Source organism: Procambarus clarkii, chromosome 21 (genome assembly GCF_040958095.1).
Source record: "Procambarus clarkii isolate CNS0578487 chromosome 21, FALCON_Pclarkii_2.0, whole genome shotgun sequence".
NCBI classification, from domain to species: domain Eukaryota; kingdom Metazoa; phylum Arthropoda; class Malacostraca; order Decapoda; family Cambaridae; genus Procambarus; species Procambarus clarkii.
In genome coordinates this window covers 4,628,387-4,640,493 of record NC_091170.1, presented here as the reverse complement: position 1 = coordinate 4,640,493, position 12,107 = coordinate 4,628,387, and positions in this window count along the sequence as shown.

Here is a 12,107-nt window from a genome sequence, read left to right as displayed (position 1 = left end):
TAAGAAAAAAATTATAGTAAATATATTAATTCAGGAAAACTTGGCTTATTAGGCAAATCGGGCCTTGAATAGTAGGCTGAGAAGTGAGTTCTGGCTACTAGGTACGACATATATATATATATATATATATATATATTGTGACGGAGTTCCCCCCCTTATAATTCTCCCACGCCTGCAGTAAGAGTCATGTCTACTTTTCCCAAGCGTTCTCTACGTTGCAGGCTACAATTTGATATATGGGAGAGAGTGAAGTGTTCTCGGAGAGCCGAGAAATTTGTGAAATAGTAATATTTTGGCCTGTGGTTTAGGCCCTTTAGGGAGCCAAGATGGCGCTGGCTTCCCTGATCTCCCGCCAAAACCGTGTGACGTCAGTGGCACCGGATTGGTCACCGACAGCAGTGTGGCACCGGGAGCCAATGAAAACCTCCCATAGTAAAAGTGACGTCACGAAGGAAGGGGGTCCGGCCAGCGCGCCGGGCTGGCGCCAGCAGTCAGACACGACACGTCACAGAGGTCGGACGTGCGACGAGTGGTCCTGTCTGTCGGACAGCTGTTTCCCACTACCGTGGATTTACGCGTCACCTGAAGTCCGCCAGTACTCTGAGAAGTCTTCCCCAGTTCATGTGTTGAACCAGAAGAGGGAATTGACGGTTATTTGAGCAACAAGTGCTCCAGTCAGGTACTGTGCCAGTAGCAGTGAAGCCGTGCAGTGACGTATGTTGACGCCTGTGGCAATTCACCAGTTCGTGACGGCGTAGTGGCTGACAGAGCCACTGGGTAGCTGAGGAAGAGAGGACTATTTGGGGAAACCGGACGACTGTAGCTGAGACGTAGGCGACAGCCGTTGCTGGGAGAAGACGACGGCCAGGAGACTCCAACCTTCAAGAAGTCAAGGAGGAGGACGGACCTGCAGTGAGGAGGCACGGAGACGACGCGCTAAACGGTGGGACGACGAGAGGCTCTGGTAGGACACGACGACGTGTAGTGTGGGGGCGTTCCCGACACGAGGACCAGGAGCTACATCTCGACTCTCATCGGAGGATAGGGTGAAGTAGGTGGTTCTAGTTCCCTCCCCATTCCCCTTTAGTTAGCTATATTATTTGGCTATATTATCTAGCCTGAAGATTTTATATGTCGTGAGCAAGTCTCACCTATGTCATGGTAAAGCACCAGTGTGCTAGACAGTACTATCAAGAGTACTTGTATTATTTATGTTGATTATTGGTGTGTACAGGCACCAGGAACCAGTGATAAATTTACTGTGTTGTGTATATCTTTCTATAGATTTTGATATGAACATATAGTGGTAAATTATATATAAGATTATGCCAGTATGTGGAGGTTAGGCTATGTGCCCAGAAACTATTTATTTTCCATGTATTGATGATTGATTTATATACCATATATATGTCTATGTTCATTCAGTGAATAATCATTTGTGAGTACAGTGAATTATTGCGTTATCGCCCACGAGAGAAAGTACTGAAAACTCCCGTGCTAATATTTCATAATATATTGTTGGATAAATAACAGTGTAAGACCATTACAGTGAATCATTGTAGAATTGATTGTAGAAAAGACTGTTTGAGCCTGAGTACAGTGTAACTAAGTAATTCGGTTTATTTGTGCCAATATCGAGTGTGCGAGTTTCTAGTAATATTGGAGAATTTAAAGAAACCGAGCGCGTGAATCTAGCAAACAAGCAAATTTCGCGCGGAGAGTCCATTGCGATCAGCTGTTCTTGACACTTGATGAGGAGGGGGAGAGTGTTGCCCTCTAGTGATCGCATAATATCCGTGGGAATTACCGGCCGAGTCAGGATCAGTTGATTTATGATTATTGTGTGGCCTTGTGACATCTTTCATACATTTTAAGTAAAATACAAAACTCTCTTTGTGTTTTTATCATCCCCTCCATTGATCTTGTGGCTATACTATACCTGTAAGCATAGAGTGATAACAATAAGTACCTGCCTGATTCCTGATCTTTGAGTGTGACCTTGCCAAGGCTACCACTGAATACACCAGTCCACTGAGGGTGTTACTGGCCACCTTAAACACCAGTTGGCGATCTTGTGTTTAACCGTAGAGCCCTATTGTTGGGGAGGGCACACGACAGTCGAGGTGAACGAGTCGTGTTCTCACTCTTTCTTAATAAGAGGCCGTTAAGATTGACTGGGAGACTCTCCTGGCGTGCAGTGGCGCCGTGAGGATCGAGGGAAGACCCGCAGGGCTACGGTGAGTTACCTTGAGCATAACTATTGCTCACCCCAGACTAGAGAGTAAGGGTAAGAGAGGTGAAACCCCCAACAATATATATATATATATATATATATATATATATATATATATATATATATATATATATATATATTTTGTATCTAGTAGCTAAAACATCATACTCGGCCTATTATGCAAAGCCCAATTTGCCTAAAAAGCCAAGTTTTCCTGAATTTATATATTTTTCATTTTTTTTCTTATGAAATGATAAATCTGCCCATTTCGCTATGTATGAGTTAATTTGTTTAAATTTGAGTTATATATATATATATATATATATATATATATATATATATATATATATATATATATATATATATATATATATATATATATATTTTATTAAATATGACCGAAAAAGTAAGATTAATAATTCTAACACGAATTTTCTCAATCTTTCGTACATTATGCTTCACTGTTGGAGGTAAATTAAAAATCACTTCTCCAAAATTCATTTTTATTTCTAGTCTGACGCGACACGGGCGCGTTTCGTAAAACTTATTACATTTTCAAAGACTTCACAAATACACAACTGATTAGAACTTGCGTTTCCCTGATTTTATATCTACATTTGAGTGAGGTGGGAAGGGTGATGTGGCATTACATTTTGAGTAAGGTGGGAAGGATGATGTGGCATTAGAGGATATTAATAGGGTATTAAAAGTATCAACACAAGACAGAACACGAAACAATGGGTATTGAATAGAAGTGTTTGTAGAAAGCCTATTGGTCCATATTTCTTGATGCTTCTATATTGGGGCGGAGTCTTGAGGTGGGTAGAATATAGTTGTGCAATAATTGGCTGTTGATTGCTGGTGTTGACTTCTTGATGTGTAGTGCCTCGCAAACGTCTAGCCGCCTGCTATCGCTGTATCTATCGATGATTTCTGTGTTGTTTACTAGGATTTCTCTGGCGATGGTTTGGTTATGGGAAGAGATTATATGTTCCTTAATGGAGCCCTGTTGTTTATGCATCGTTAAACGCCTAGAAAGAGATGTTGTTGTCTTGCCTATATACTGGGTTTTTTGGAGCTTACAGTCCCCAAGTGGGCATTTGAAGGCATAGACGACGTTAGTCTCTTTTAAAGCGTTCTGTTTCGTGTCTGGAGAGTTTCTCATGAGTAGGCTGGCCGTTTTTCTGGTTTTATAGTAAATCGTCAGTTGTATCCTCTGATTTTTGTCTGTAGGGATAACGTTTCTATTAACAATATCTTTCAGGACCCTTTCCTCTGTTTTATGAGCTGTGGAAAAGAAGTTCCTGTAAGATAGTCTAATAGGGGGTATAGGTGTTGTGTTAGTTGTCTCTTCGGAGGTTGCATGGCTTTTCACTTTCCTTCTTATGATGTCTTCGATGAAACCATTGGAGAAGCCGTTATTGACTAGAACCTGCCTTACCCTACAGAGTGAACTCTGTAGGGTAAGGCAGGTTCTAGTCAATAACGGCTTCTCCAATGGTTTCATCGAAGACATCATAAGAAGGAAAGTGAAAAGCCATGCAACCTCCGAAGAGACAACTAACACAACACCTATACCCCCTATTAGACTATCTTACAGGAACTTCTTTTCCACAGCTCATAAAACAGAGGAAAGGGTCCTGAAAGATATTGTTAATAGAAACGTTATCCCTACAGACAAAAATCAGAGGATACAACTGACGATTTACTATAAAACCAGAAAAACGGCCAGCCTACTCATGAGAAACTCTCCAGACACGAAACAGAACGCTTTAAAAGAGACTAACGTCGTCTATGCCTTCAAATGCCCACTTGGGGACTGTAAGCTCCAAAAAACCCAGTATATAGGCAAGACAACAACATCTCTTTCTAGGCGTTTAACGATGCATAAACAACAGGGCTCCATTAAGGAACATATAATCTCTTCCCATAACCAAACCATCGCCAGAGAAATCCTAGTAAACAACACAGAAATCATCGATAGATACAGCGATAGCAGGCGGCTAGACGTTTGCGAGGCACTACACATCAAGAAGTCAACACCAGCAATCAACAGCCAATTATTGCACAACTATATTCTACCCACCTCAAGACTCCGCCCCAATATAGAAGCATCAAGAAATATGGACCAATAGGCTTTCTACAAACACTTCTATTCAATACCCATTGTTTCGTGTTCTGTCTTGTGTTGATACTTTTAATACCCTATTAATATCCTCTAATGCCACATCATCCTTCCCACCTTACTCAAAATGTAATGCCACATCACCCTTCCCACCTCACTCAAATGTAGATATAAAATCAGGGAAACGCAAGTTCTAATCAGTTGTGTATTTGTGAAGTCTTTGAAAATGTAATAAGTTTTACGAAACGCGCCCGTGTCGCGTCAGACTAGAAATAAAAATGAATTTTGGAGAAGTGATTTTTAATTTACCTCCAACAGTGAAGCATAATGTACGAAAGATTGAGAAAATTCGTGTTAGAATTATTAATCTTACTTTTTCGGTCATATTTAATAAAATATGTCTACAGGAAAGACTGCTACCAAAATATACTAATATATATATATATATATATATATATATATATATATATATATATATATATATATATATATACAACTTTAGAACACTTTCCCACCAGAAGACTCGAACCCTAGCCAGCACAGAAGCCTTCCAGCAACTGGCATAACAGGTACGCCTTAACCCACTCCACCACCCACTCAGACTCTTAAAAGAGATGGTAATTTCGGAGTATTTAAATACACCAAAGATCATCACCTCCCAAGAGCACCAGAGCAAGTGAGGGGTCATTTAGACGTTAATTTCATCAAGTCCCTGTTAATATGGGAAGACACAGTGTCTATGCTTAAGGCACAACTCTTCTAAACACGAGAGTGAAGTATACAACTTTAGAACACTTTCCCACCAGGAGACTCGAACCCTAGCCAGCACAGAAGCCTTCCAGCAACTGGCATAACAGGTACGCCTTAACCCACTCCACCACCCACTCAGACTCTTAAAAGAGATGGTAATTTCGGAGTATTTAAATACACCAAAGATCATCACCTCCCAAGAGCACCAGAGCAAGTGAGGGGTCATTTAGACGTTAATTTCATCAAGTCCCTGTTAATATGGGAAGACACAGTGTCTATGCTTAAGGCACAACTCTTCTAAACACGAGAGTGAAGTATACAACTTTAGAACACTTTCCCACCAGGAGACTCGAACCCTAGCCAGCACAGAAGCCTTCCAGCAACTGGCATAACAGGTACGCCTTAACCCACTCCACCACCCACTCAGACTCTTAAAAGAGATGGTAATTTCGGAGTATTTAAATACACCAAAGATCATCACCTCCCAAGAGCACCAGAGCAAGTGAGGGGTCATTTAGACGTTAATTTCATCAAGTCCCTGTTAATATGGGAAGACACAGTGTCTATGCTTAAGGCACAACTCTTCTAAACACGAGAGTGAAGTATACAACTTTAGAACACTTTCCCACCAGGAGACTCGAACCCTAGCCAGCACAGAAGCCTTCCAGCAACTGGCATAACAGGTACGCCTTAACCCACTCCACCACCCACTCAGACTCTTAAAAGAGATGGTAATTTCGGAGTATTTAAATACACCAAAGATCATCACCTCCCAAGAGCACCAGAGCAAGTGAGGGGTCATTTAGACGTTAATTTCATCAAGTCCCTGTTAATATGGGAAGACACAGTGTCTATGCTTAAGGCACAACTCTTCTAAACACGAGAGTGAAGTATACAACTTTAGAACACTTTCCCACCAGGAGACTCGAACCCTAGCCAGCACAGAAGCCTTCCAGCAACTGGCATAACAGGTACGCCTTAACCCACTCCACCACCCACTCAGACTCTTAAAAGAGATGGTAATTTCGGAGTATTTAAATACACCAAAGATCATCACCTCCCAAGAGCACCAGAGCAAGTGAGGGGTCATTTAGACGTTAATTTCATCAAGTCCCTGTTAATATGGGAAGACACAGTGTCTATGCTTAAGGCACAACTCTTCTAAACACGAGAGTGAAGTATACAACTTTAGAACACTTTCCCACCAGGAGACTCGAACCCTAGCCAGCACAGAAGCCTTCCAGCAACTGGCATAACAGGTACGCCTTAACCCACTCCACCACCCACTCAGACTCTTAAAAGAGATGGTAATTTCGGAGTATTTAAATACACCAAAGATCATCACCTCCCAAGAGCACCAGAGCAAGTGAGGGGTCATTTAGACGTTAATTTCATCAAGTCCCTGTTAATATGGGAAGACACAGTGTCTATGCTTAAGGCACAACTCTTCTAAACACGAGAGTGAAGTATACAACTTTAGAACACTTTCCCACCAGGAGACTCGAACCCTAGCCAGCACAGAAGCCTTCCAGCAACTGGCATAACAGGTACGCCTTAACCCACTCCACCACCCACTCAGACTCTTAAAAGAGATGGTAATTTCGGAGTATTTAAATACACCAAAGATCATCACCTCCCAAGAGCACCAGAGCAAGTGAGGGGTCATTTAGACGTTAATTTCATCAAGTCCCTGTTAATATGGGAAGACACAGTGTCTATGCTTAAGGCACAACTCTTCTAAACACGAGAGTGAAGTATACAACTTTAGAACACTTTCCCACCAGGAGACTCGAACCCTAGCCAGCACAGAAGCCTTCCAGCAACTGGCATAACAGGTACGCCTTAACCCACTCCACCACCCACTCAGACTCTTAAAAGAGATGGTAATTTCGGAGTATTTAAATACACCAAAGATCATCACCTCCCAAGAGCACCAGAGCAAGTGAGGGGTCATTTAGACGTTAATTTCATCAAGTCCCTGTTAATATGGGAAGACACAGTGTCTATGCTTAAGGCACAACTCTTCTAAACACGAGAGTGAAGTATACAACTTTAGAACACTTTCCCACCAGGAGACTCGAACCCTAGCCAGCACAGAAGCCTTCCAGCAACTGGCATAACAGGTACGCCTTAACCCACTCCACCACCCACTCAGACTCTTAAAAGAGATGGTAATTTCGGAGTATTTAAATACACCAAAGATCATCACCTCCCAAGAGCACCAGAGCAAGTGAGGGGTCATTTAGACGTTAATTTCATCAAGTCCCTGTTAATATGGGAAGACACAGTGTCTATGCTTAAGGCACAACTCTTCTAAACACGAGAGTGAAGTATACAACTTTAGAACACTTTCCCACCAGGAGACTCGAACCCTAGCCAGCACAGAAGCCTTCCAGCAACTGGCATAACAGGTACGCCTTAACCCACTCCACCACCCACTCAGACTCTTAAAAGAGATGGTAATTTCGGAGTATTTAAATACACCAAAGATCATCACCTCCCAAGAGCACCAGAGCAAGTGAGGGGTCATTTAGACGTTAATTTCATCAAGTCCCTGTTAATATGGGAAGACACAGTGTCTATGCTTAAGGCACAACTCTTCTAAACACGAGAGTGAAGTATACAACTTTAGAACACTTTCCCACCAGGAGACTCGAACCCTAGCCAGCACAGAAGCCTTCCAGCAACTGGCATAACAGGTACGCCTTAACCCACTCCACCACCCACTCAGACTCTTAAAAGAGATGGTAATTTCGGAGTATTTAAATACACCAAAGATCATCACCTCCCAAGAGCACCAGAGCAAGTGAGGGGTCATTTAGACGTTAATTTCATCAAGTCCCTGTTAATATGGGAAGACACAGTGTCTATGCTTAAGGCACAACTCTTCTAAACACGAGAGTGAAGTATACAACTTTAGAACACTTTCCCACCAGGAGACTCGAACCCTAGCCAGCACAGAAGCCTTCCAGCAACTGGCATAACAGGTACGCCTTAACCCACTCCACCACCCACTCAGACTCTTAAAAGAGATGGTAATTTCGGAGTATTTAAATACACCAAAGATCATCACCTCCCAAGAGCACCAGAGCACCAGAGCTTTCCTGGTGGGAAAGTGTTCTAAAGTTGTATACTTCACTCTCGTGTTTAGAAGAGTTGTGCCTTAAGCATAGACACTGTGTCTTCCCATATTAACAGGGACTTGATGAAATTAACGTCTAAATGACCCCTCACTTGCTCTGGTGCTCTTGGGAGGTGATGATCTTTGGTGTATTTAAATACTCCGAAATTACCATCTCTTTTAAGAGTCTGAGTGGGTGGTGGAGTGGGTTAAGGCGTACCTGTTATGCCAGTTGCTGGAAGGCTTCTGTGCTGGCTAGGGTTCGAGTCTCCTGGTGGGAAAGTGTTCTAAAGTTGTATACTTCACTCTCGTGTTTAGAAGAGTTGTGCCTTAAGCATAGACACTGTGTCTTCCCATATTAACAGGGACTTGATGAAATTAACGTCTAAATGACCCCTCACTTGCTCTGGTGCTCTTGGGAGGTGATGATCTTTGGTGTATTTAAATACTCCGAAATTACCATCTCTTTTAAGAGTCTGAGTGGGTGGTGGAGTGGGTTAAGGCGTACCTGTTATGCCAGTTGCTGGAAGGCTTCTGTGCTGGCTAGGGTTCGAGTCTCCTGGTGGGAAAGTGTTCTAAAGTTGTATACTTCACTCTCGTGTTTAGAAGAGTTGTGCCTTAAGCATAGACACTGTGTCTTCCCATATTAACAGGGACTTGATGAAATTAACGTCTAAATGACCCCTCACTTGCTCTGGTGCTCTTGGGAGGTGATGATCTTTGGTGTATTTAAATACTCCGAAATTACCATCTCTTTTAAGAGTCTGAGTGGGTGGTGGAGTGGGTTAAGGCGTACCTGTTATGCCAGTTGCTGGAAGGCTTCTGTGCTGGCTAGGGTTCGAGTCTCCTGGTGGGAAAGTGTTCTAAAGTTGTATACTTCACTCTCGTGTTTAGAAGAGTTGTGCCTTAAGCATAGACACTGTGTCTTCCCATATTAACAGGGACTTGATGAAATTAACGTCTAAATGACCCCTCACTTGCTCTGGTGCTCTTGGGAGGTGATGATCTTTGGTGTATTTAAATACTCCGAAATTACCATCTCTTTTAAGAGTCTGAGTGGGTGGTGGAGTGGGTTAAGGCGTACCTGTTATGCCAGTTGCTGGAAGGCTTCTGTGCTGGCTAGGGTTCGAGTCTCCTGGTGGGAAAGTGTTCTAAAGTTGTATACTTCACTCTCGTGTTTAGAAGAGTTGTGCCTTAAGCATAGACACTGTGTCTTCCCATATTAACAGGGACTTGATGAAATTAACGTCTAAATGACCCCTCACTTGCTCTGGTGCTCTTGGGAGGTGATGATCTTTGGTGTATTTAAATACTCCGAAATTACCATCTCTTTTAAGAGTCTGAGTGGGTGGTGGAGTGGGTTAAGGCGTACCTGTTATGCCAGTTGCTGGAAGGCTTCTGTGCTGGCTAGGGTTCGAGTCTCCTGGTGGGAAAGTGTTCTAAAGTTGTATACTTCACTCTCGTGTTTAGAAGAGTTGTGCCTTAAGCATAGACACTGTGTCTTCCCATATTAACAGGGACTTGATGAAATTAACGTCTAAATGACCCCTCACTTGCTCTGGTGCTCTTGGGAGGTGATGATCTTTGGTGTATTTAAATACTCCGAAATTACCATCTCTTTTAAGAGTCTGAGTGGGTGGTGGAGTGGGTTAAGGCGTACCTGTTATGCCAGTTGCTGGAAGGCTTCTGTGCTGGCTAGGGTTCGAGTCTCCTGGTGGGAAAGTGTTCTAAAGTTGTATACTTCACTCTCGTGTTTAGAAGAGTTGTGCCTTAAGCATAGACACTGTGTCTTCCCATATTAACAGGGACTTGATGAAATTAACGTCTAAATGACCCCTCACTTGCTCTGGTGCTCTTGGGAGGTGATGATCTTTGGTGTATTTAAATACTCCGAAATTACCATCTCTTTTAAGAGTCTGAGTGGGTGGTGGAGTGGGTTAAGGCGTACCTGTTATGCCAGTTGCTGGAAGGCTTCTGTGCTGGCTAGGGTTCGAGTCTCCTGGTGGGAAAGTGTTCTAAAGTTGTATACTTCACTCTCGTGTTTAGAAGAGTTGTGCCTTAAGCATAGACACTGTGTCTTCCCATATTAACAGGGACTTGATGAAATTAACGTCTAAATGACCCCTCACTTGCTCTGGTGCTCTTGGGAGGTGATGATCTTTGGTGTATTTAAATACTCCGAAATTACCATCTCTTTTAAGAGTCTGAGTGGGTGGTGGAGTGGGTTAAGGCGTACCTGTTATGCCAGTTGCTGGAAGGCTTCTGTGCTGGCTAGGGTTCGAGTCTCCTGGTGGGAAAGTGTTCTAAAGTTGTATACTTCACTCTCGTGTTTAGAAGAGTTGTGCCTTAAGCATAGACACTGTGTCTTCCCATATTAACAGGGACTTGATGAAATTAACGTCTAAATGACCCCTCACTTGCTCTGGTGCTCTTGGGAGGTGATGATCTTTGGTGTATTTAAATACTCCGAAATTACCATCTCTTTTAAGAGTCTGAGTGGGTGGTGGAGTGGGTTAAGGCGTACCTGTTATGCCAGTTGCTGGAATGCTTCTGTGCTGGCTAGGGTTCGAGTCTCCTGGTGGGAAAGTGTTCTAAAGTTGTATACTTCACTCTCGTGTTTAGAAGAGTTGTGCCTTAAGCATAGACACTGTGTCTTCCCATATTAACAGGGACTTGATGAAATTAACGTCTAAATGACCCCTCACTTGCTCTGGTGCTCTTGGGAGGTGATGATCTTTGGTGTATTTAAATACTCCGAAATTACCATCTCTTTTAAGAGTCTGAGTGGGTGGTGGAGTGGGTTAAGGCGTACCTGTTATGCCAGTTGCTGGAAGGCTTCTGTGCTGGCTAGGGTTCGAGTCTCCTGGTGGGAAAGTGTTCTAAAGTTGTATACTTCACTCTCGTGTTTAGAAGAGTTGTGCCTTAAGCATAGACACTGTGTCTTCCCATATTAACAGGGACTTGATGAAATTAACGTCTAAATGACCCCTCACTTGCTCTGGTGCTCTTGGGAGGTGATGATCTTTGGTGTATTTAAATACTCCGAAATTACCATCTCTTTTAAGAGTCTGAGTGGGTGGTGGAGTGGGTTAAGACGTACCTGTTATGCCAGTTGCTGGAAGGCTTCTGTGCTGGCTAGGGTTCGAGTCTCCTGGTGGGAAAGTGTTCTAAAGTTGTATACTTCACTCTCGTGTTTAGAAGAGTTGTGCCTTAAGCATAGACACTGTGTCTTCCCATATTAACAGGGACTTGATGAAATTAACGTCTAAATGACCCCTCACTTGCTCTGGTGCTCTTGGGAGGTGATGATCTTTGGTGTATTTAAATACTCCGAAATTACCATCTCTTTTAAGAGTCTGAGTGGGTGGTGGAGTGGGTTAAGGCGTACCTGTTATGCCAGTTGCTGGAAGGCTTCTGTGCTGGCTAGGGTTCGAGTCTCCTGGTGGGAAAGTGTTCTAAAGTTGTATACTTCACTCTCGTGTTTAGAAGAGTTGTGCCTTAAGCATAGACACTGTGTCTTCCCATATTAACAGGGACTTGATGAAATTAACGTCTAAATGACCCCTCACTTGCTCTGGTGCTCTTGGGAGGTGATGATCTTTGGTGTATTTAAATACTCCGAAATTACCATCTCTTTTAAGAGTCTGAGTGGGTGGTGGAGTGGGTTAAGGCGTACCTGTTATGCCAGTTGCTGGAAGGCTTCTGTGCTGGCTAGGGTTCGAGTCTCCTGGTGGGAAAGTGTTCTAAAGTTGTATACTTCACTCTCGTGTTTAGAAGAGTTGTGCCTTAAGCATAGACACTGTGTCTTCCCATATTAACAGGGACTTGATGAAATTAACGTCTAAATGACCCCTCACTTGCTCTGGTGCTCTTGGGAG